This window comes from Macrobrachium rosenbergii, chromosome 54 (genome assembly GCF_040412425.1).
Source record: "Macrobrachium rosenbergii isolate ZJJX-2024 chromosome 54, ASM4041242v1, whole genome shotgun sequence".
NCBI lineage: Eukaryota > Metazoa > Arthropoda > Malacostraca > Decapoda > Palaemonidae > Macrobrachium > Macrobrachium rosenbergii.
Window position 1 is genome coordinate 40,380,340 of NC_089794.1, and position 26,175 is coordinate 40,406,514.

At 40.9% G+C, this 26,175-nt stretch overlaps 1 protein-coding gene and 1 long non-coding RNA gene across 3 annotated transcripts in view; one reads left to right on the top strand and one right to left on the bottom strand.

The window, feature by feature from the left end:
• The window catches only part of LOC136835005 (transmembrane protein 192), a 209,047-nt gene that overhangs the window by 68,418 nt on the left and 114,454 nt on the right, over window positions 1–26,175 (top strand). The window lies entirely within an intron of this gene.
• Window positions 12,073–26,175, bottom strand: part of LOC136834542 (uncharacterized) — a 32,588-nt gene continuing 18,485 nt past the window's right edge. Inside the window, exons 2-5 of the long non-coding RNA XR_010851846.1 lie at window positions 13,881–13,985; window positions 13,029–13,178; window positions 12,806–12,913; window positions 12,073–12,697 (exon numbers count right to left, since the gene is read on the bottom strand). This is a non-coding gene — a long non-coding RNA (uncharacterized lncRNA). The remainder of the gene's footprint in view (window positions 12,698–12,805; window positions 12,914–13,028; window positions 13,179–13,880; window positions 13,986–26,175) is intronic.

Consider the following 26,175-nt stretch of genomic DNA (forward strand, 5'->3'; position numbering starts at 1 on the left):
ACTTAAAAACAAGGGTTAAAAGATTAAAGGCGCTCCCATTTTTGATAAAGATCTTTCCTTCGAGGCAAAAGTAATCTGGCTTGGGCGTTTCTCCTACAGGCCAAAACCTCCCCTGCGGGCAGCAGGTGCAATGAGTCAAAGCATCTGTGATGGACGCCCCCCTGCCCCATAGGAGGGGATAAAAGGCAAAAAGCCCACGAGGTCTCACACACACGCGGGCTGGAAGATATGGAGTGAACTTGTGAAGACGTCCCCAACACCTGGCCCCATCGATGCCCTTGCATCCTAACCACGTGGCCCTTTCAAAAGTATACTTCTCCTCGTGTCCTTCGACCGTATTCCTCGAGCCCACACGCCATTGCTTGGAGTTTCGAGGAGTCCCCATCGCCTTGCCCCCTTTACGGAAGCCCTTGCATCTCACCACGTGGAAGAAACTCGCCCTCGGAAATTGCAAGTCATCCACGCACCGCCTTCTACGCCCTCGGAAAATCTGCTAAGGTAAAGTGCCCTGGAAGAGCCCCATTTCAGTCACGCTTTGTCTCGTAATATTTTCTTAAGGAGAAAGCCAGAAATCTCCCTTGTCTAATGTCCGTGCGCCTCTTGCACCGGCAGTATTAATTCTTTATTACTCCTTTGGCACCCTCAGTGCAGCTTCAATTCATTATTCTTTTGTCTATTTTCATTACTGGCGTATAATGTGCATATCTCTCATTTCAGAGGACCCTTCGTGGAAGCTTCTCGAACTGTGGCTGGAATTCCCAGTTTCATTCAATCTACTTGAGTTCCTCTTTCCCTGCACTAAGGTCATTCATGTAAATACACTACTTTAAATGTGCCCACGTGTTTTACGAATATTTCCCTCAGTAACCAGAGCCCTATGCTCATATGAAATTCTCCTTTGTTTTCCTCTTTTTTTTACGTTTTCCCGTACCCACGAAGTCAGAATCACAAGGCTAAATTAACTTAAATTGTTGCTACCTGTCTCACAGAGCATATTTCAAACTAAAACCACGGAAAAACGTAAAAATGGCGACCTGGCCATAGATCTCGTTTCGCAGTTGCAGTTCCCTAGTGTTGCTTTATTGCATTTGCAACTTGCCAGATCAGCTATTAGCAAAGCTAAGCTGGGTACGAGACAATTACGAACCTTATGTGTAAAACCAGCACACAGATCCAGAAAATTCCACGTAAGTAATGTGTTTATCTTAGCAAAAACCTTTTTACAATCGTGACTGTTCCTAGGAATTAGAAATAGGGACGCATGTAATCACTGAGAGAAAAGAACCGCCGTATTAGATTCGTTAATGCATGCCTTTCAGGATAGGTAGTTAGGAAATAACCAGTGCTAACCATCCTTTGCTTCGAGGAATAGTGCGAAATTCCTCTGTGTTAAAATCCTTGCCATATTCTTGCTTCGAGGAATAGTGCGAAAGAAATTCCTCTGTGATAAATTTTACTTCGCATTTCGAATTAGCGAACTGTTATTTAGGCGCGAATAAATTCCCACGTGGGACACGACGAAGTCAGCTTGCATTGCTGAAAATTCTCTCAGTGTAGTTAGAATTCGAGCTTAGGTGTTAGGAAAGCGAAATTTAAACTCCGCTTATAGGGAAAATTACTAGGCCGTTGTACTGTTATCCTCTCAGACGACTGGGAAATTCCCGAATCCCAGACGGTATATAAATATACGGGTTCATTCACCCAGAATCTAAAAATACCTCCGGTGTTGGCCAGACGACCTGCACCCCCACCCCTCGCCCATGCCCGCGTGTGTGCATTAGCATTTCTTTTTTTTTTTTCATTTCCCAGCATACATTTTTCTTTGGGTTTCCCGTTAGTAATTTCTAAGTCCTAAGGGACGAATCGTAATTCCAAGTCCTAAGTGACTCTAAAATTCTACGTCGTACGTGGCGAGAATTCCTCCAAATTCCACAAATTCCAAGTCCTACGTGACTCCTAAAATTCTACGTCGCACGTGGCGAGAATTTCTCCAAATTCCAGTCCTCAGAGACTCCTAAAATTCTACGTCGCACGTGGCGAGAATTTCTCCAAATTCCAGTCCTCAGAGACTCCTAAAATTCTACGTCGCATGTCCTAAGTGGCGAGAATTTCTCCAAATTCCAGTCCTCAGAGACTCCTAAAATTCTACGTCGCACGTGGCGAGAATTTCTCCAAGTTCCAGTCCTCAGAGACTCCTAAAATTCTACGTCGCACGTGGCGAGAATTCCTCCAAACTCCAGTCCTCAGAGACTCCTAAAATTCTACGTCGCACGTGGCGAGAATTTCTCCAAATTCCAGTCCTCAGGGACTCATACAAAAATTCTACGTCTCACGTGGCGAGAATTTCTCATTCCTCCTGGAACCCAAAATTAAGTCCTTTTGAGACATTATATAGTGTAGTTCACACACATCTAAGCCCTTACGGGACTGATCATTCTAGTTCGTTAGAACAACTCCTTAACTTCACGCTACAGCCGGCCAAGTCCGAGCGTGACAAAATCCAACTACGTCTTCCGAGACGCATATTAGAATTCGTTCGCCAAGAACAACCACGTCTTTCCAAGACACATCCAATTTTAACAAAAAGGTCTCCCCAGACTTACTAATCAACTGTCTTATTCGGACAGATCCATTCTCCTGCAGTCTGAACAATTGAGTGTTTCAGATTCCTGCAGTTGAGTCTTTTCAGACATATCCTATACCCATTATTCCAAGATGGCTAATACCAGAGCCCAACAAAACGAGGATTTCAAATTCTACATGTCCGCTGGGAAGGACATGGGACTATCGGGCAAGATCTGAGAGCATGGGTTCAAGAACGAGTGGACGATGCCAAGGCGGAGAGAGCAAGAGAACGTGAAGAGAGGGAGAGAGAACGTGAAGAGAGGAGAGGGGAACGAATCGCTCAAGAGCAGGAGAAGGATAAAGAACGTGCAGAGAGGGAGAGAGAGAACGTGAGGAGAGAGAGAGAGAACGCGCCCATGAGCTCCAGGTGCTAGAACGACAGCACGCCACCCCCGCCCCCCTGCCGCGGGGATGAGTGCCCTCAGCCAAGCTCACTCGTTCATGCCAAAATGGACCGAGTCCGAACCCGAAGTATGGCTTGAAAGGGCCGAACGAGTCCTGGAGTGCTGCGATCTCTCCCCCTTCGCGGAACTCTCCTTGTTCTCACTAAATTCCTGGGCGAAAGGCCTCGTTGCCTACCACGCCCTTCCCGCCGACGATCGGGGAACTGGGAAGCCGTACGCCAAGCAGTTACGAAGGCGTACGAGATTACCCCCGAGCGGTGGAGGAGACGTTGTTGAGAGAGCAGCCCAGAGAAGCAGGCCAGACTTGGTCCGATTGGGCGTACCATTGAGCGGCGTTGACAAAATGGCTCGATTCCGGCGGAGCCACTAACACCGCCGAGGTACTCGAGCGGTTTAAATTCGAGCATTTCCTGCGCCACCCTCCTGCCCTCGCCACTCATATAGTGGAAAAAGCCCCAGCAACACTCACCGAGTGTTGCCGAATAGCAGACATGTGGGAAACTCACCACCCTCAAGAAGGAACCATGGGGCGGAAGATAAATCCCCGCCCCTCCTCGGAGGTTCAAATTCCCACAAAAATGGGAACTCGGCAAGCCCCTAACTTGCCATTATTGCAAGAAAACGGGCATTCCTCCGAACAGTGCCGGAACAAGAAACCGGCTCCTCTCTCTCCCGGAAAACCGACAAATAACTCGCCTGCGCCCTCCACAGGGCAGCGCGAAAGACTTTAGCCAGACCTTTTGCACGGCGTGCAAGGTCTATGGCCATTCCCGCATGGGCAAAATGCCCACGCAATAATAAAGTAAATACTCCCACCGTCGCCTTGGCCGTCACAGATCCCCAGTCATTAGGCCCTCCCGCCAAGGGCCTGTATCGTGGCCCCCTCCACGAGGTAGCGAGCCCGCGCGCCAGTCACTGCTTTCGAGGACTCGGGCGCGCAAATCTCCCCTCATCCGGAAGGACAGAGTTCCCCTACGGAGCTATCGTCAATAGACGAAAACTCGTCACGATCGAGGAATAAATCAATTTAAAATGATACTCCCTACGGTCCAATTGAGAGTCACAAGACCTCACCAATCCAAAATTTGCAATCTTGCAGTAGCAAGCCATCTCCCGAGGCTATGACGTCATCCTGGGACAGGACTTTCAGTCCCCACCGAAATCACGACAATCTAGGGGTCCCCATTCCCCGAATCATTCCGCGGGCGCGAGTAATCCTCCCCGCTTCTCCTCAGCCAAGACTGGCGCCCCTGGGTACCAGGAGGACGTGCAGTCCCCACCAGTGCCCCCTGAGTACAATGTACAGTGGCCCCATCGATCGGTTCCCGATCCAATTTCAGTGCCCGGCCCTGCCTCAGTGCCAGTGCCAGGGCCCCAATCAGATCTCCTTCAGGAGATGCCAAATTCCTGCCGGTGCCACTTGCATGCCCCGAGCAGGGCCAAGCTTCGTCTGTCCTGACCGACGAGCCCAAGAAACCCTCTGATAGCGCCTGACTCTGCCCTAGTGCCAGCGCCAGAGCGCTACGCCGATCTCCATTCACGGGATCCAACTCAGGACCCCTCTCTTCCCCCCGGCCTGGCACCGCTACCAGCGCCGGTCAGAGAGACGGTTCCTCCCGACCACCGCGGAAGCTCACCTGCAGGTGCGGCCTCGCAACCCGTGCCTGAGCTGGTCATCGTTACCTGCGAGCCGCTCACACCACCCCGACCGCCTCCTCTCTGCCTCAGCCGTCGCCGACGCACAATTGCAAGTCAGGATTCTGCCATATCTCACTTGGCCGATGAACTACAAGAGCCGCGACGGATCATGGTAGAACCCGACGGAACACTCCTGCGCCAGCTGTCGCATCAGCAGGCCCAGGTGGTACTCCGTGCCGCCCTCCGGTCGCGGGCCCTCCGCTTCCCGGCCGAGGACGACTGTCCCATTAAGAAAGACTCGAGGCGAAATTACCACGGGCGTGGGACATTCCAGGTAATTTACAAAGAGCTCTAGAGCTCCCATGGCACCTGTGCCGCCATTTCATTTTTCGAAGGTCTTGGCACCCCTAATCCAGAAGGGGACGTCAGACCCTCCTCTATCTTCCTCCGTTCCTCAGAACTTCTATCTCTTATCACCTTCTATTAATCTTCCCTTAAATTATCCCCACAAGAGGCAATTAAATACGGGATACCATTCCCCACACAATGTATAAATCATTAAGAATAACAGAGTGAGAAGTGGCACGCCCTTGCGCCCATACCTTGGCACCGGGCGTGCGTGTCAGCCCCCTCCTGAAGGAGTCGCGCCCTTCGGTGCACTTTCTCGCCCTGGGACTGAAGTGATAGTCCGGGCCGTAATTTATAGGCAAAGGACGATAAATTCCCGCCTAACACAATAAAACCCTCACTCTTTTTCCCTTAGCTCTTCTGCCAATATCATTTACTTTCTTTTAGTCATTTAGTTATCTTTATTTTAATGAATCATGAGTCATAAACTCTTGCCCTTGTGATTTAAATGCCCTTTTTGTAAGCTCTGAGGGACGTGTCCCGCCTTTCATATGCGGTCAAGTTTTCATTCATAACGTCTTGGTAATTTTCCTTTTGTTATTATTATCCCTTTTCCCCTTCCATTCCTTCCAAGATCGCTGTTTGTCCTACCCCACATCTTTTGTCTGCTCGCCCTGTCATAACATTGAGTAGGCAGTGGACGATAAAATTAGCGTAGTTTAAGGTTAGCGAATTAAAACCTCGCGAATACTCGCCCCGCATTGACTGTCAAATTCCCGGTGTGTGGGTCATCCCTCAGCTCGCGTTGAACGATAGCTGAGCCAAGTACGTTAAAACGAAGATAAATTATCAATGCGAATATGTATAGTCATTACAGTATCGTGTAAAAGGGGATGTCATTTACAAAATAAACGCTGTTTTTCATTTACACAGCCTCTTCAAGGCAGATTGTACTAACCGCATGCATTTTATCTAAAATTAAGTAACCGTGTATTTTAATTCTTGAACAATAACCATTTCTTTTCATTTGTTGGCCATAGCCTCATATACGTGGTCCTATAATCTTAATTAATTCACAATTGTTCGAGTCACTTTATAAAGTTACAGTGGGTAACCAAATCTAAAGTAATTATTCTTTTGCAAGTGTTTAAATCACTTTGCGTTCTGTTAACGAAAATTGTCCTAATGTGTTATTAAAAGTAATGTCTCAGCTTCATAAAACCCTTAGGAGTAAAGTTCATTGCAAGGCAGAATGTAGAGTAACGTAAAGCATTTGCGCTCATTCTTGAATATCGATGTACACACCCGAAGGAGGTATGTACATCATCTTGTATGGGGAGGTATTATGATTAGCAAGAATTCGCTAGCAAATTACCTCCCCCTCCTTTGTTGTTGTTGGTTGTTCATTTACTGCCAGCCGGCCGATCGATAGACCATCTGTCTATCGACTTAAAACAAGGGTTAAAAGATTAAAGGCGCTCCCATTTTTGATAAAGATCTTTCCTTCGAGGCAAAAGTAATCTGGCTTGGGCGTTTCTCCTACAGGCCAAAACCTCCCCCTGCGGGCAGCAGGTGCAATGAGTCAAAGCATCTGTGATGGACGCCCCTGCCCCATAGGAGGGGATAAAGGCAAAAGCCCACGAGGTCTCACACACACGCGGGCTGGAAGATATGGAGTGAACTTGTGAAGACGTCCCCAACACCTGGCCCCATCGATGCCCTTGCATCCTAACCACGTGGCCCTTTCAAAAGTATACTTCTCCTCGTGTCCTTCGACCGTATTCCTCGAGCCCACACGCCATTGCTTGGAGTTTCGAGGAGTCCCCATCGCCTTGCCCCTTTACGGAAGCCCTTGCATCTCACCACGTGGAAGAAACTCGCCCTCGAAAATTGCAAGTCATCCACGGACCGCCTTCTACGCGCCCTCGGAAAATCTGCTAAGGTAAAGTGCCCTGGAAGAGCCCCATTTCAGTCACGCTTTTGTCTCGTAATATTTTCTTAAGGAGAAAGCCAGAAATCTCCCTTGTCTAATGTCCGTGCGCCTCTTGCATCGGCAGTATTAATTCTTTATTACTCCTTTGGCACCCTCAGTGCAGCTTCAATTCATTATTCTTTTGTCTATTTTCATTACTGGCGTATAATGTGCATATCTCATTTCAGAGGGACCCTTCGTGGAAGCTTCTCGAACTGTGGCTGGAATTCCCCAGTTTCATTCAATCTACTTGAGTTCCTCTTTCCCGTACTAAGGTCATTCATGTAAATACACTACTTTAAATGTTGCCCACGTGTTTTACGTAATATTTCCCTCAGTAACAGAGCCCTATGCTCATATGAAATTCTCCTTTGTTTTCCTCTTTTTTTACGTTTTCCCATTACCCACGAAGTCAGAATCACAAGGCTAAATTAACTTAAATCGTTGCTACCTGTCTCACAGAGCATATTTCAAACTAAAACCACGGAAAAACGTAAAAATATATATAGATATATATATACATATATATATTATATATATATATAATATATATATATATATAATATATATATATATATATATATATATATATATATATATATATATATATATATATACATGCACATATTTATATAAACATATATATATATATATATATATATATATATATATATATGTGTGTGTGTGTTGTGTATGTGTGTAGGTGTTTGTGTGTGTACACATAAGTACGTTCTTGAGGTTTAAGCCGTATCCTCTTATACATCCTTGCAGCAGCCTACATAACTAGACTGAAAATCAACTACATGATTCACTATATAGGTCAACAGATGTATACAAGCCAAAAAAATGAACTATTCTAAGAAACATAGAAAGAGATAAAAGTATTCAAAACTTGAAATTATGATCTGGTGGTCGAGATCGACACCTGAGGTCGATGGGACTATCCAGGTGGTCAATAAAATTTTTTTGGGGCTCAAAAGCTGACGTTTGCATAAGAAAAAAAATAAATACAGTAAGTTTAACTGATTACTGACTAATGCGTGGCTAGTATAATAATGATATTCATCTATGTAGTGTCAAATCTAAATGACGTTGTTTATGTGTGTTTCATATTAACTAACTTAATTATGAAGTTTCTCTCATTGTTGTCATTATTTTTATTCACGTAAATATGTACTAGAAAAATAGAAGTAGAAATTGAAAAAGGAATAAATAAACGTAAATACGGAATGACTCAATGGCGAAGCAATGTAGATGGAAAAGAGCGAAGGATATTATAGTTTTAGGGAAGAGATTTATATTGATAATATTTAAGCAGTGTGCACCCAAAGTGGACACGGATAACGGATTCAAGACGTTGTTGACTGACTCATCAAAGTATTTTATAAGTATTTTATACTTTGCAAATGCGTGTAGGTCTGCCCTACACTTTCATTTGACTGTTTTACTTCATCTCCCGCAACCTCCCCTTTCAACCCGGCCTATCCCCACCCCTGGTTCGCCGGTCTGTGGAATCCCTCTCTGCTTCTGTATTCCCTTTCTTTGGATTCCTTTGAAATCAAGTCCCATTCTCTTTCCTTTTCCTTTCTCCGAAGGGGATGGTGCCGTCAGTGCACCTCACGTGGCGCACTGTATGCATTACTGAAGTGTGTTGGCAGCGTCCCGTCAGCCCCTAGCCGCATCAGCATTGTAACCTTCTACTTCACCTCCAGTCCCAATTCCTGTCTTCAGTCTTGCTGTCCACCCTCTCTAACTATTGCTTCTTAGTGAAAGTGTGGGGTTTACTCCCAGTTCCATGTTTAGTTTCTTGTACTTCATCGCCTTTATATTCTGGATCTTTCTACCTTGCTGTCTAGCCTCTCCAACTATTCTCTTTAGTGTCTTAAGAGCTGAATGGCCGACAGTGCTCGGCGTGACAGCCTAAATTTCGTAAAATCATCATCATTTCCTTTCCCTTTCTGCTTCTTGATCCCCTTCATTTTCGCCTTATAATTTGAAATGAAAAGTACCTCCATCGAGCATTGGCGTTCATGGTACGACCGCAGTTTGGTCACGTCAGCTAGATTGACTGTTGTCAAGAATAATATGCTCACTTGTCGTTTGTAAGAATAAATTAAAATCCTGGTATTTTGGAAATATATTAAAAACGTTAAAATTCCCTACAGGCTGAAAACCAGGTGTTTACAGGATAATACAATAAAAGGAAATTACAAATGTTAAGAGAGGAACAAAAATTTGAATATCCATCTTCGGCCATGACCAAACTGCCACTCTAAAAACGACAGTTGTTAAGATTGGCTGCTTCAGTTACGTAATAGGATAACAAACTGTCAAATTTGTAGCTACCGTCATTTAAGTTCAAATTAGAATGCTGCCCCAATGACTGCGGCTTCAGCTATTTTCCTTTTTCTATGTATTATTTGTTTCAAATAAATAATTTTCTTTTTCCAGTCAACCTTATGATTACTTGATATGTACATGGATACAATATTGCCAATTTAGCTCTTTTCGCGCTAGATTTGGCGTGACTTTCAATTATTTCGGCGCCCAAAATTTTCGTTTGGCGCTGGCGGCTTTTTAGCGCTTTTTCAGGAAAGAGGATTTCTACATTAAATAGTATTCTTGCCATTAAATATGGGTTGAAGAGGCGCGGGCAGTGTTGTTATCAATGTGAGCTTCCAAGTGAAGTTGTCAAGAAAATTGAAGTCTCGAAGCTTATGAAAATGAAGATGCAGATGAGGACTTTACTGGAATGTTAGAAGACTTGTAAATTTAGCAGAACCACGTATATAATCTGTAATGATAATCAGTACACGTAAGTGTAGCATAAGCTTTATTAATTACTTTTCATTTTTATTTGGCGCTTTTTTAGTGCCTTAATTAGAAAGTCTAGCGCCTTTTAGTGCCTTTATGCGATCCACTTTAGCGCTTTACTGTCAAATCGAGTTGGCAACACTGCATGGATAAAGCATTATTCCCTCCCATTCTTATTGCATACCTATGTTCCCTCGGTCATTGATCAGCAGATCTTCCTGATTCCCCTGTGTAAACATTTTACAATCTGCACAAGGGACGTAGTACACTGCTTTATTGTTTTCATCCACAGCATTGCGATAATTGCTCAGACTTTTACCTATTGCACAGGGATAGCTGTTGGACAGCATGAACATCTGCCCTTCTTAAGTCAAACGCCAATCTATCAATACTTTTGCAATATGGCGAGGTAGCGTCAGGTTTTCAATAAATTTCACTTTTTACAGAAAAGGAGTAAAAGTTTTACCTGCTTTGAGACGCCCTTCGTCAATAAACCAGTCAGGTACCCCAGCTTCTTAACACATGAAGAAATGGAAATTACCTCTTCTTCCACAAAACACGGCTGCATATTCGGTATGCACGTCAAAAGAGGGACGTTAAAACCGACAATTTAATGCTTTATGATAAGAAAAGTATTGTAATACATATTAGAGTGTGCTGGTTTTCTGAAGACCTTGAAAAGTACCCGACAATAATGCCGTACAAGATGAATATCTAATAATTACAAATTATCTGATTCCCATTCAACTTGAAACTGTATAAAGGGACATGAAGGATTCAGCTGGTCAAAAAATCTGCTGAATTATTCATCAGTTGATCTACAAATAGAAAAAGATATCATTAACATACCTAATCCACGGGATCGTCACATCAGTGATAGCACAAAAAAGTTCTGTTTCAAAATATTCCATGAATATATTACTAAGAAGGACAGTGGGATCCCACTGAACAGCCAAAAAGTTTGCTGATACAATTTCCTTTGTAAAAAAAGTATTGTCACAAGTGCTCAATCTTATAAGGTCTTTAATTACATTGGATGGTAAAAAATGATACGTTTTTTCAAAAACCAACTTTCTACATGAAAAATTCCAGTGGAGCATCCATGTCAAACTTTGTGAATAAAGAGACAGCATCGTAGTTTTTAACCCTGTTCCGAAAGTCCATGTTATTCTTGTTTAGTTCTTCGGAAAATGATCTTTCTGAACAAGGTTAAAGACTTCTCTTTTGAAAACGGGAAAATTATAAGCTACGATGCTGTCTCTTGATTCACAAAGGTTGGCAAAGATGTTACACTGGAATTTTTAAGCAGAAAGTTGGTTGCCTATGAAAATGTATAATCTTTACTATCCACGTAATTAAAGACCTTATAAGATCTTGCGGTAAAACTGTACTTTAGTTGCGCTGCCTGATTCCCGCCAGCCGCCGACCGGGACAGGTCACGGCCTTTTTGGGGTGGTCCAGGGGGGACGAAGCCCCCCAGCCAGGTCGGGGCACGTCGCCCTAAGTGAGGTTGGGTAGGTAAGATCTGGTTAGGTCGGGACCTAGCATTATAGGAAAGGTTATGTCTATTTATGTATGAGGAACCTGTCCCGGTCGACGACTGGCGGGAATCAGGCCGTGCAACTAAAGCAAGTTTTACCGACCGTGCACTAGATATGCAATCAGAAGGAGAGATGGGAATAATGCTTTATCCGTGCATATCATCAAGTAACCATAGGGATGACTGAAAAGAGAATAAAGTATTATTTAAAACAAATAATACGCAAATAGGAAAAGCAGTTGAAGTTGTACTCATTGGGGCAGCACAAAATTTGAACTTAAATGACGGTACTACAATCTGACAGTTTGTTATCCTATTACGTAATTGAATGCAGCCAACCTTGACAAGATTGTCAGGTCGTTGAATATTTAACAAGTGTTGTTTTTCGACTGGCGGTTTGGTAATGGCCGAAGATGGCTGTTTAATTTTTGTTCCTCTTTAACATTAAATTTTGTAACTCTCCTTCTGCTGTTGTATAATGTTGTAATCACCTAAAGAGGAGACCAGTTGGTCTTTTAGTATATTTCAAAATACGACTGAATTTTAATTTACTGTTGCTATTGTCCCCATATCATATACCATAGTACGCTGTATTATAGCATACTACCCTGATATCTAAACACAAAAGTATCCTACTTATCTTCTGTTTCCTGTGTTTTTCATCCGAAGAATAAAAGAATTCATGATTTCGCTTTTATCTTCTATACATTTTTATCATTCACATTCACCCAGTGATTTATTATTTTTATTAAATCGTCGAAGTAGACAACACATTCTTCACAAGCTGAGAATTAAATGATATATTATTATATAATAATAACATAATATTCGGGGAAATAAATACCAAAACGCCTTATTCGTCATTCATTTTCTCCGCATTTTTATTACTGATTTGCAATCGATAAGTATGACTCCTTCAACTTCAATATTTCGCGCCTTTTTACAGACCTGAGTTCGAAAAGGACTGTAGGTTCGCGGCAACATCGCCCTTTGCTCTTAAGAGAGAAAATATTAAATGAACGTTTTATCTTGCATTGCCGGATGAGTTAGAAAAGGCTTCCTTGACGAACTGCGGCACATCGTAGCCGAAGAGGTAGAAATCCTCCCTGTAGATTGAGAAGATGGCCCTGATGACGCCTGGCGGGATGTCCTGAAGTAATCCTCGAACGAGCGCCCCTTTCCCTTGACTGACTTATTCTTCCGCGTCGTCACGTCGATCTCCTTGATCCCGAGATGGCGGACGATGTATCTGAGGTCGTCATCCACAGTTTTGAGGTGCACGATGTAGTCGTAAGGTACCCCACAAGGCTTGCAGTTTCTGCTGTAGGGAATCCAGTGCCTGTCGAACCCTCTGTACTGGGAGAGACAGGGCGGTCAATGCTTACGGCACAAATCGGTAAAGAAAAAGCGAGATTCAAAATGGGGTTCGTTTGTTTCAGAATGTACAGCCACGAAGCACCTTACCCTCTGGTAGAGCACGAATCGAAGAAACAGGGCGAATGGGATTGTAACCTCCTCGTTCACAGTAAAGTTTCTCCCATCATCTTCAGCGGCGTTTCGATGAACATTCGCCTATGAGCGAAGAGACGAATTAGGATTAGAAAAAGACGAATATTTTACCCAGTGATACTGAACATGAAATACGCTTTCAAAGAAGTATAAAAACAGGAGCGATCGTCACACTTGCCTGCTTTTGGTCACATTGACTGGTTTCCCATCACCGTACTTATCAGTGTATGCCGAAACAAGGCGAGAGAATGGATGTCTGACAGACATCACTCTCGTTGCTCCGGGCTTTGTGGACAGCTTCTCTAGAAAATTGTCCCCGATTACATCTCTGAAAAGAAACCGAGAGTCATTGCAATCACTCGAACCACTTTCATCCCAGTTGTCTACAGGGACTACTCTGTGAAGAAACAGGACAAACCAGGAAAAGTTTTATGGCACAAGTTACTTCCATCTTTCTAGATATTTTCTGTGGGAAATCATCAACAAGGAACTGTCTGTAAAGAAGTTAGTGTAAAACGCAACTTACTTTTTCATCTTTCCCAATAACAGTATCAAGACTGAATATTACTCGTAGTAGCATGAGCCTTGGAATGAAGAAGCAAATCCACAGTTATATATGTATGGGTACAAATATATTTAAAAATAAATCTATGCAGAGAGCTTTCGGGAATCTGCTCGATTCCCCTTTTCAAAAAACGGGAATCGAACAGATTCCCGAAAGCTCTGTGTATAGATTTATTTAAAAAAAAATATTTGTATCCATACCTAACTGTGGATTTGTTTCACCAATTACGAATAATTTGATTTATTCACCAACTTAGAACTCTGATAGTCTCAGTGTTATGTTTCATTGAATTGTGAACCAGAATAAGTTCTAATTACAAACCTTCGGTCTTTACATAGAATTTAGCTTGCAGACGCGAGCTAAATTCTATGTAAAGACCTTCAGTTTTGTATGTTAGGAAAAATACAAATTACTTAATAATTTGCTCTATTTGGACTAGACTTCAGAGAGGAACCAGCCACGTACCTTGCCCTGATCCATTTGTTGAGATATTCTAGGTGAGGATTACTGAAGGGGTTTGTTGTAACCATTCATGATTAAGAAGTGGGTTTTCCACGTTGTTGCTCCGCCCTGAAAAGAGAGCGAGGTGTTGAGATTAACTCTTGCAATGGATAGAGGTCTGGTGGGAGTGGCAATGAATGACGTCAGGAACTACATCGAGTCGACTGAGAGGCACTCTGCTCTGAGATATTGCCTAGACTGTTTTTGTTACATTACTTGTTCTATTTCATCATCCCCCGTAGGAGGAGAAGGGGAGGGGTTTAGTGCCATCAGTGTACCTCACGCAGTGCACTGCAGGCAGTACTTAAAGTTCTCTTCAGAGTCCCTTCGGCCCCTAGCTGCGACACCTTTCATTCCCTTTACTGTACCTCCGTTCATATTATCTTTTTCCATCTTACTTTCCTCCCTACCCTAACAATTGTTCCATAGTACAACTTCTTCCAGGTTATCTTCCTGTTACACCTTTCAAACCTTTTTTTACTCTCAATTTCCCCTTCCAGCGCTGAATGAACTCATAAGTCCCAACACTTGGCCTTTGGCCTAAATCTTATACTCAGTTCCTATTTTATCACTATATTTCTAACTCTCTCCCATTTTATTCAGTGTTTAGAGAGCGCTCCCTATCATATCTCCAGGTCACTGGACTTCACTTAAAAAGATGAGACTAGTTTCCCTTTCACTCTCCTGTCTTCAACTTTCTCCTGCTTCTTCTTCAAGTCTTCAACTCTTTATTCTTCCATTGCCATGTTTCTAGCTGTCTCTCCCTCCATGATCATAATCCAATTCCCTCCTCTTACACCGTCACATCTTCAGTTCGATTATCTTTCATCATCATCATCATATCTCTTTCACTGTCATTCTCCAGATCTCTCCCCTTTCACAGTTCTTCATTGGAGGGGTGGGTAGAGCTCTCGGCTAGCACGCTGTTGGCCCAGCGTTCGACTCTCCGACCGGCCAATGAAGAATTAGAGGAATTTATTTCTGGTGATAGAAATTCATTTCTCGTTCTTAGCCACGTAAAATAAATCTAATCCTTCGGGCCAGCGCTCTCTAGGAGAGCTGTTAATCAGCTCCTCAGTGGTCTGGTTAAACTAAGATATACTTAACTTTTTTCTTCTCCCCCTTCATTATCTTGTCTCCAGATCTCTTATCTCCCATTATCATGTTTCCAGATATCTCATTTTTCATGACTGTGTTTTCACTTATCCTATCGCATCGTGCCTCTGACTCCTTCCATTTTAATAATCACGTCTCCAAGTCTCTCTTCCTCCACTGTCATGTCTCCAGCTCAGTCGTTTCCAAATATTTTTTATTATAACCATTGAGGTTAAAAGTGAACTGATAGTTCGCATAGTTATTAACAGCAGAAGCCAAGACACTATAATTAATTAAACGAGAATACATAGATACAGTATATTTGTATGTATATATATATGTATATATTATATATACACAGTATATATATATATATATATATATATATATATATATATATATATATATATATATATATATATAAAACAGGAAAAAAACGAAAGGCATCGTTCTTAGTTTTTTAAGGCATCTTCAGGAAGACTGATACATAGTGGCAGAAACTACATTATATATACTGGGATGACAGTACAAACGAACATAAAGACGGCTGAAATAAAAATATTTTCTCGCCTAAAAGGAGATGTCATTTGTGATAGGGGCCAGTGCTCCATTACCATTTCATTTCCATGCCAGGGAGCTCACACGTTTTCTATGCCTACACAGACTGCCGTCTTGAAAATCAATGCATTTTCCATATCTGGATATAAATGGATCCAGTTTGCACATTTGTAGACTGGCATTCATATTTCAACAAAAGTTTTCTTTTTTGTACAATTTCATTCAGTTATATTTCTTTCCATCATGTTATGTCATTAGAATAAACCAGTTTTTTAAACACTTACCCGTTGCTAAGCAATCAATTGGTTCTTAGCCACGTTAAATAAGTCTGATGCTTCGGGCCAGCCCTAGGAGAGCTGTTAATCAGCTCAGTGGTCTGGTAAAACTAAGGTATACTTAACTTAAACACTTGGCCACTTGTTAGGATGATTGTTTTCAGTAACATGAACGAAAATTGCAGTCTCTTGTGCACACTTTACATATTTTTATGCTATTCTGTTCTCTTTCGCAATGATTTTACAGTTTGGCCATTGTATATAGCCACGAGACAATTTTTATCTCAATAAAAATGGAAAGGTCGCAGAGAAAGGGAACAGAAGCATAAAATACATAAAATATCAACAGGCGAACAGCAATTTTTTTTCATGGTACTGAAAACAGCCATGCTATCGACTGGACAGGTGCTATAAAGCTGGTTTATTTTTTGGCAAGAAGTCGAATTGGGATTTATGAAATAAAACTTTTGTGAGAATATATCAGAAATGAATTGTATAAACTTGATCCAGTTATTTCAGTATAAAGAAATATGTAAAAGTATAGATTTTAAGGAAGGTAGTTTGTCAGAGCGTAGTAACAAACGTTTGAGCCCACCTGTGTAGATAAAACAAGATTTGTTAATGGAGCCTCGGCATCCCTCCTTTCTCAGTCACGTGAGGTCATTTTTCTAATATTCTTTCAGCAATCTGTTTTCTCGTTCGTGCTGTCACCCTTGCATATATAATATTCTACCATTATGCATCAGTTCTTTGGAAGATGTCGTAAAAACTAGAGACGATGCTGGTTAGGATTTATGCCTTTTTTCAAGTTTTTTCCTTTGGTACATTAGCATAAACACAACATGTGATCCAGTGGTGTGTATGTAATATATATATAAATATATATATATATATATATATATATATATATATATATATATATATATATATATATATATATATATATATATATATATATATATATATATATATATATATATATATATATATATATATATATATATATATATATTTAGTTGTATTCCACATAGGAAAATGAAAGGTGTTTTTGTGAGAACATGGCCAACAGTTTCGTCCTCCAATGAACCTCTTCTTGGAGCGTTTGTTAAGGAAAGAGAAAAATTGTACAATGTATGCAGCCAAGAAAGGCCTAAAATCTTCCTAAAATCTTAAACATATGAAATACCGTTACCAGAAATTAGCAGTTTGAACTCAAAACATTCATCAGTAAAATAATACAGTAAAATAAGAACAGTAGTTGAGCAAATGAAAACTACCAAACTACAAAAAAAGATATTATGTCCATTTGAAACAGCATAACACTGAGTCCGTGTTAACAAACGTATATTATATGATGGTTAATGGATAACATTATCCAATTTGTACTGACATCTCATGACATGTAAAATAAAAGGATCTAATTTATACAAACGAGGCGATAAATTAAAATATTTTCCTTTGCTGTGAACAATGCAAGCTTCCTCTATCAAATTTCTTTCAATAAAACCTGTGTTACGTAAATATAACACGAAGTATCAGAGAGGACCACTGGCGTTAATTTGGAAGTTTGTTCATAACTGGAAGCTACGTTAGGAAGTCCCCATTGCTTCAAGCAAGGAAACTTCTTTTCCGTGGAACCTCTTGAAAAACTTCTTTTCATTGGAGTTTCCTCCTCACAGCATCTGAAGACTTGTGATGGAATGAAAGACAACACGTAAAAAATGCGCCGAAGTTTCTTCGGCGCTATCGAGTTTTCTGTACAGCCGCTACATCGTATAATCAAGGCCACCGAAAATAGATCTATCTTTGGGTGGTCTCGGTATAATGCTGTATGAGCCGCGGCCCATGAAGCTTTAACAAATGCCCGGCTAACTTTAACCTTAAATAAAATAAAAACTACGGAGGGTGGAGGGCTGCAATTTGGTATGTTTGATGATTGGAGGGTGGATGCCCACCATACATATTTGCAGCCCTCTAGCCTCAGTTATTTTTAAGATCTGAGGGCGGACAGAAAAAGTGCGGACGAACAGACAAATTCGGCACAATAGTTTTCTTTTACAGAAAAATAAAAATCGGGAAAATGCATATTACTGTGTATAGGAAACTGTGAATCATTTCTATGAAGAAGTAAATCTTTGAGTTAGTGATAAATTCAGTTGTTAGCTTTCATTTGGGAGTAGAGTTGAATAAATTCTCTATTAATCAAATAACTATTGAGGCATAATCATACCTTAGGTAAAACTGAAAAGTCTTAGTCTCAGTTTTTTAGTTTTCTGCAAAAGAAAACTATTGCGATGGCTTTGTCTGTCCACCCACACTTTTTCTGTCCGCCCTCAGATCTTAAAAACTACTGAGGCTAGAGGGCTGCAAATTGGTATGTTGATCATCCACCCTCCAATCATCAAACATACCAAATTGCAGCCCTCTAGCCTCAGTAGTTTTTATTTTATTCAAGGTTAAAGTTAGCCATGGTCGTGCATCTGGCAACAATATAGGACAGGTCACCACTTGGCCGTGATTAAAGATTCATGGGCATGGCTCATACAGCATTATACACTGTACAGAAAACTGATGGCGCCTTAATAAACTTCAGCGCATTTTTTACTTGTTGATTGTTTCTAAAATTTGAAAGCAACGATGCTTTCCTCAGTGGAAGTTTCTTTCACCATAGAAAACGAAATAGCATAAAGGCAACATACACAATAATATACAAACTTTTTTCCGTCGTTCATAAATAAAATATTAAATGCTTGAGTTCTTGATGTGAGCAGCATTGGGCTATCTAGTATGCGTACTTACTTTCTTAGAAAACCTAGAAGAGCGCCCTTGTATGCAGGGCATGTAGTACGGTACGGTTCGGTACGATATTACGGTACGGTACGGTTTTTTTGGGGATGTAAGTACGGTTCGATATTATGGTACGATATTTTCCTTCGAGTTCGGTACGGTACGAAAGTACGATTTTTTTTTCGTACTTAATCGTACCATTTCCGTACCAAATTCAGATAGGTGTCGCAAGCAGCCAAGCCCCCGCCGCCCAACCGCCCAGGGTCACACACCTGGTTGACTTGGGTGGTGACTCACCACCCAAGTCAACCAGGTGTGTGACCATAAAGGATTAGCAGAGGTCTTCTCACTGGGGTGTCAATTAAAGCATATCCCAGTGGGGTTTGCCCCGTCAGCCGTCACAGCAAGGCTGGGCAGGGACCCCACCTACTTATCAGCTTATCGCTCAGGTGAGAAGGTCCATTTTCCCTTTTTAATGAGTTGGTAACTGGTATAATACCTTTTACCGCGACCGTTTTGACCTCTGCTCTGGCCTAGCTAGCTCTTGCCAGTTACCACCGGCTACCCTTGACCCAGCCTTGACACAAGTGACAACGCATTTTTAACCCCTCCCTTCATCATCATTCATCACGAATCATCAGTCAGTACTTGGTCTGCACACTGCATCAGCTCAGGTCAGGACACTAACGCCATGAGGACACTGAGGCCTGCTGACTGCTGCCCGCAAGACTGCCGCTGCACTCTGCTTTTGTGCTACGGAGGCAGTACTCAGTAGAGAAGCTTGATCATACATAAGGTAAGACTCGAATGATGTTCTCTTCCTTATTTAAAGAATTCAAGCAAAATTATAATAGTTTTGAGAGAGAGAGAGAGAGAGAGAGAGAGAGAGAGAGAGAGAGAGAGAGAGAGAAAAAGAGATTTTTTTTTGTGTGCAAGCCATGAGCACATTTTTTTTCAATTTTAGCAAAATAAAATTGTATTATATCATTAATGTATTACATAACACCAATCTTCTTGAAGTGGCAGTGGTAGTAGTAGTAGTAGTAGTAGTAGTAGTAGTAGTAGTAGTAGTAGTAGTAAAAGTGCCATGTTATGTCTATATGAACTGCAATGTAAAAAAAAAAGTAGGTACGGAAACAGTACGAAATTACGGTACGATAAAATATCTACTAGTACGGTACGGTATGAATTTTTAGGTACTGTACGAAATTACGGTACGGTAAAAATGCGTGGTACGAATTACGAAAAACAAATCGAACTGTACCGTACTACATGCCCTGCTTGTATGTAGAAGTTATATATATATATATATATATATATATATATATATATATATATATATATATATATATATATATATATATATATATATATATATATATATATATATATATATATATATATATATATATATATATATATATATTATGTATATGTATATATATATATTATATATATATATATATATATATATATATATATATATATATATATATATATATATATATATATATATATATGTATGTATGTATTTATATATGTATATATATATATTTATATTTATATATATATATACATACATATATAATATATATTGTCAAGAATTAACATCCCTCCCTTCCTGTATATTTAATTCGCAATCAATTTTGAATTAATCTGTTATTCCTCTGCCTCTCGAATCGGGCGCTCGGGAAACCGGCTATTTGAGCCAGTCAACAGCCGTTAGTAGGCCTCCGTACCTTCTTAACCACCGGCCCCCCCGCCACGCCCAACATTGCGCGATCCAGAAAACAATACCAGAACCCCTTTTCCCCCATCACGCGATGGGGAGACGTAGGGAGTGGGAAGGGGCAAAAAGGTCATTTAGAGCTAGGGAATAGGTAGCCTTTTAATCTGTAGGCATATAATGATAAGTGTGCTTTTCCCATGCCCTCCTTGCTGGCCTTTTGACATGCTTGCAGGTACGGTTGGCCCCGCCACACCCTCGAATACGCTCTGCTTTTGGAAAAGCAGGACAGAGACGTGCTTCTGACTTCATCTGCGGCGGACGCGCTGCGTTTTTCTCCAGCTCCGCTGGTTAGACTGTCTTCAAAGGGACCTGGAATGGTTGTAGGCGCCAATAACAGTCATAAAAGGTTCATACGTTTGCAAGTAGTCAAGACCAGCCCTCTCCCCTTTTACTTAAACTTCTTAAAATTTCCATTTCTTTAAACTTTAACCTCTCCCCCTACAACGCAATCCTCCCTTGTTCGCCTACCTGTATCCCATGCCTTGCCTTGCCAGTTACATACTTTGAATTCGAGTAAAGACCCCGTGATAACCATCAATTATCCCTCCACCAGTGCAATTTAAGGGCTATTTAAGTTAAGCTGTATCAGGGTTAATTTTATCTTTGTGTGAGTGGAATCATGTGTTCATGGTTAATGCCCACGTGGCTCTGATTCTCCGATTGTATATATGTGACTTCAATAGAATCATCTTCTAGGCTACATTATGTTTTGTATTTAAGAATGTGTATTGGGTGATCTGTCATAGGAAGATTTCCTTTCTCTTAGTTTGAGCAGGGCTAACTCAGAACGTCTCTTTCAGGAGGGACACGTGGCACGATCGCAATCCATGCTTCAATACCCCGCCTGCCACCCAAATTCTGATAATTCCTGGTCGCAGTCAGTTACCATTTCCGTTGTGGCCCAATGTTCATATGAATTATTCTTCCGTCCTGGAGCTCCATCATTTGTATTACCTGACACCATTTCACGTAATCAGGGCAAGACTAAATGTGACTATTAACATTGAACTGATTGTATTGCATAATGGCCCCATTTTAATCCACTTGCTTTTTGCCAAATCATTGCATTATTGTTCCCTGTGTCCTATTCTGAATTTGCCCCTTAGTGGTTATGTTGTGTCATGTCTCACTGTTGATTTGCTAAGTTTCTGTAAATAAATCCCTGTAAATTGGTAAAAGAATTCTAAATTTCCATACGGCGACCTTCCCCATTCAAGTATAACACCAGGAAATTCTGAGGTAAGTTTTCATATAACTTATTCCTTTGCTCATAAACTGGACTTTCTTGGTTTTGTGGCAGCATCAGTTATAGTTTTGATTAAATTTCTCACACACATATATATATATATATATATATATATATATATATATATATATATATATATATATATATATAGAGAGAGAGAGAGAGAGAGAGAGAGAGAGAGAGAGAGAGAGAGAGAGAGAGAGAGAGAGAGAGAGACATTGGGTTCCTCTTGATTTCACTCTAGATCGTGATCAAGAAAAAGGAACAAAATCCAAGATCTATCTACAGCCATATTACCTCAACCAAAAAAGAAAAAAAGTAGCCATATTGTGTCAGTAATACCCGCCTCCTTTGAATTCCTAGGAATGATGTCGCAATCGATTTTCTAATCCAGAAAAGACGAGAAATAAACAAAAAACACAAAACATGTTAATTCCTTTTTGTGTTGATTGTGCGAGGGTAAAATTTGCGGGATCAGTAACGGAAACACAGAGCTTCGATTCCTTTCAAGATATGTTGGAATCCCACTATTTCCAGCTGACCTTCGCCCTTACGGCCAAGACGTTTTTATGGAGAAAAAAAGTATACCTTAGTTTTACCAGACCACTGAGCTGATTAACAGCTCTCCTAGGGCTGGCCCGAAGGGTTAGACTTACTTAACATGGCTAAGAACCAATTGGCTACTTAGCAACGGGACCTACAGCTTATTATTATATGGAGAAGAGACATAATAAAGGCCATTTCCAATCCAAAGCAGGTGAGGCAGAATCGACCCTTTTTAAACACCCACATGAGTTCTGTGTCCATTCCCCCGCCCCCAGTCAAATGAAGGATAATTTTCCTCCCGTTAATGGAACAAATCTTTTGATACCATCGCATCGGCATTTGGAAAATCCGGCACAGTTTTTATTTCGGTCTTGACTTCCGTTTCTCTTTCATGAGCCATCTGGTCATGTTTCAGCAGGAGAGATCGTCCGGCGTATGCGCAGTGGAGGCTCACTTAGGGGAAAGATGCAAGAGGCAAAAAATCGGAATAGTCATGGAGCCTGGTAGGGTCCCGTATGCACTAAGATGTACCCTAAATTTGACTTCAGATCTTTATAAGGATTGTTTGAACATAAAAAAACTTGGTCACATGTTCCACAACTGGCCTGGGTAAATTTTTACAACAATTCCAACTCCATTTTTCTAAAGTAATTATGTATTTTCATGTGTGTTTTAATGTGTTCTGAATGGTTATGATAGTAATACATCAGGGAAATGAGTTGTATTTGAGTTACTAGCCTATACACCCCTACTACATCCAACAAGGTTAGGGACCCTTTGGGAATGGGGGGGTTTTGGGTGGGGTAAATCACCATCGACAAAAAACAGCATTTGAACTAATGAATAAAATGAGGTAAATCATAGCATACCTAGCAAGCCATAGTCAGGCAACGTAGGCTAATGTAATGTAGCCTAACATCCCTTAACCGCAAGGGGGTGGTGGAATGGCGCTTCGCGCCTGATCCACATTTATAAAGATTCTTGGCAGGCTCGTATATACTGGCAAGAGGTAATGTTGCGCTGCGCGCGCTAGCCACAGGGGTTACAGAAGGTAAATCGGGTTACAATATTATTTTAAAAACAATTATAAATTTACCTTAATTGGATGGACACAAATGTTTTGATGGGTTATATCCAGAACAAGATGGTTGTAGCTCATCTACAGTGTCATCGTCGTCATCAGAAAATGATTCCCAGGTGGTGATGGTGGCTGAGTGTCACTTAAAGGTGGATATAATTTAGCAGCTTCAAGTAAAAATTGGTGTAAAACTGAACTGTACTGCTGCAGGTAACACTCCATGTTGTCTTTAAAAATCAGTGCATCGTGTTTCATTTTCAAAGAAATCGTGAATTAAGTGAAAATAATCAAAGTTACAAGACGAACATAGACTGGACATAACCTCACTCTATGACAGACTTGAACCAAATGACAAGCAAAAATGTCTGGCACCTGTAAGATTTTCACCAGGTCACGTGACTCTAGACAGCACGTAACTACCCACAATGCAATTTTAAGGGGGAAAAAATTCGCATCAGAACCACAGTGCAGTTCCAAACAAAAACAAACTCGCATCAGAGCACAAACTGTGCCCGTGTTAAAGTAAACAAAACACTTAGAAATTTTTCGAGGATGGGATTATATAAACATTCATATCTCGGATATGGTGAATTTCCCCAAAACGTGCTCAGAGACAAAGTTTAATTATTTTTATGCAAAATGCATCTATAATACTATAATTATTATAGAATGAGTTGGAACTATTGTAAAATAATACCCTGGCCTGTTTTTCACCATTTTGAAATCCAAGATGGCTGCCTGACAAAAATGATAAAATCAATAAATTACCAGATTATACTCAATATGCATATTATTTCAAAGGTCTCGCATAGGAGAATACATAGTAGGATGGTTTGACATGAATTTTCATCAGATAAGGGTATACATAAAAAAATTAAAATTAAAAGAAATTTGTTCATAAATAATTGTTTTATCTATGTCTCCCAATACTGTGCGGTAGTAAAATTAAGCAAATAAATCATACAATTGTGTAACGAACTATTAATTATTTGGAAAAAAAAATCACACTCGCAAACCTTCATTTCACATTCCACCATTAAATCATCTTCACTGTCTTTGGAATCATTATGACTCTTTCTTATAGTATTATATGGATTGCTACACTGCCCACTTACATCACACTTACAGAATTCACAACTAATGTCTGCTACACAGCAAAAGTTAAGTATACTTTAGTTTAACCAAACCACTGAGCTGATTAACAGCTCTCCTAGGGCTGGCCCGAAGGATTAGATTTATTTTATGTGGCTAAGAACCAACTGGTTACCTAGCAACGGGACCTACAGCTTATTGTGGAATCCGAACCACATTATACCGAGAAATGAATTTCTATCACCAGAAATAAATTCCTCTTATTCTTCATTGGCCGGTCGGAGATTCGAACGCGGGGCCAGCAGAGTGCTAGCTGAGAACGGAACCCACCCACCCAATGAGGAATTGCTACACGGCAAGGACATACATTTGACCTAAAGCAGTTTTTACAGGTGCATGGAAATGGAAAATCGGGGGGTTGATTAGGTTCAGAAACAATAAGTGGTACCAGGAAGTCATCTTTCAAAGTGTAACCATAATCTAGTGGATTCAGTAGATCTATGGTAGCTTTTGTGGCATTTGTCCAGTGATATCATTGCAAAAAAGCTCGCTTAATATGAAGCTGTATGCTATTTGAAGTTGGAACAAGTCGTTCAAAATTGTTTTTAATGCTTTTATGATGGTACAGGAAATATCGCAGCTCATTGAATGTATCTATGTTGACTCCACCAATGGCTCGGGCAAGAAACTGCTCTGCTTTGATTTCCATATCATGAGAAAGTTCTTTATTTTTTCCAAAATCCTTGATTAACTCTATTCCACCTTGCTCTGCTGCCTTGAACACAGTAAGTTTCGTTGAAGCCTTGCTGGTCGTGTCACAACCACTAAGTGCATGGACAGCTGGAAGTACAGAAACTAGTGCTCTTGACATTGTCTGTACTAAATCATGGACTGGCAATGCTTTTTTGGTGTTGGCTTGTCCACAAAGGACCCATAGCTCTTCTAGACCACTGAATTTCCAAGTTTCACTGAAGCGGTACAGAAGACATACTAAAACATCTGTATCTGGTGAAGCCACTATTTCAAGTCAAAGGCCCCGTGGGCTTGTTCCAGGTGAATAGGTTTCATCTAATGAAATATTATTATTATTATTATTATTATTATTATTATTATGAAGGAAAGCAAAAACCTGAGACTGCGATTAATCTATTACGTATGTTATCTACAGGCTTAGCTTTGAGGAATAATAACCACCAACCTGTACGGTTATCTGTAAACATTGGGGATTCTACCGAAGTTCAGTGTCAACAAGAAAAAAAGCAAAAAATGTGCCGAAGTTTCTTCAGGGGAATCGAGTTTTCTGTACAGCGTATAATCAAGGCCAAAGAAAATAGATCTATCTTTCGTTGATCTCGGTATAATGCTGTATGAGCCGCGGCGCTTGAATCTTTAACCACGGCCCGGTGGTGTCTTGTCCTATATCGTTCCAGATGCACGATTATGGCTAGCTTTAATCTTAAATAAAATAAAAAAAAACTTTGAGGCTGGGGGGCTGAAATTTGGTATGTTTGATGATTGGAGGGTGGATAATCAACATGCCAATTTGTAGCCCTCTAGCCTCAGTAGTTTTTAAGATCTGAGGGCGGACAGAATAAAGAGCGGACGGACAGACGAAACCAGCACAATAGTTTTCTTTTACAGAGAACTAAGAATTGTATAAATGCAGTGGTTTGAACAAAACCCATTGAACTACAACGATGTGAAATGGTAGGCCTATGCTATACTTTCCTGGTGCAGTAAGAGCCATCCATTAAGTTATGACACCATAAGCATTTACAAGTTAGATTGGGTTA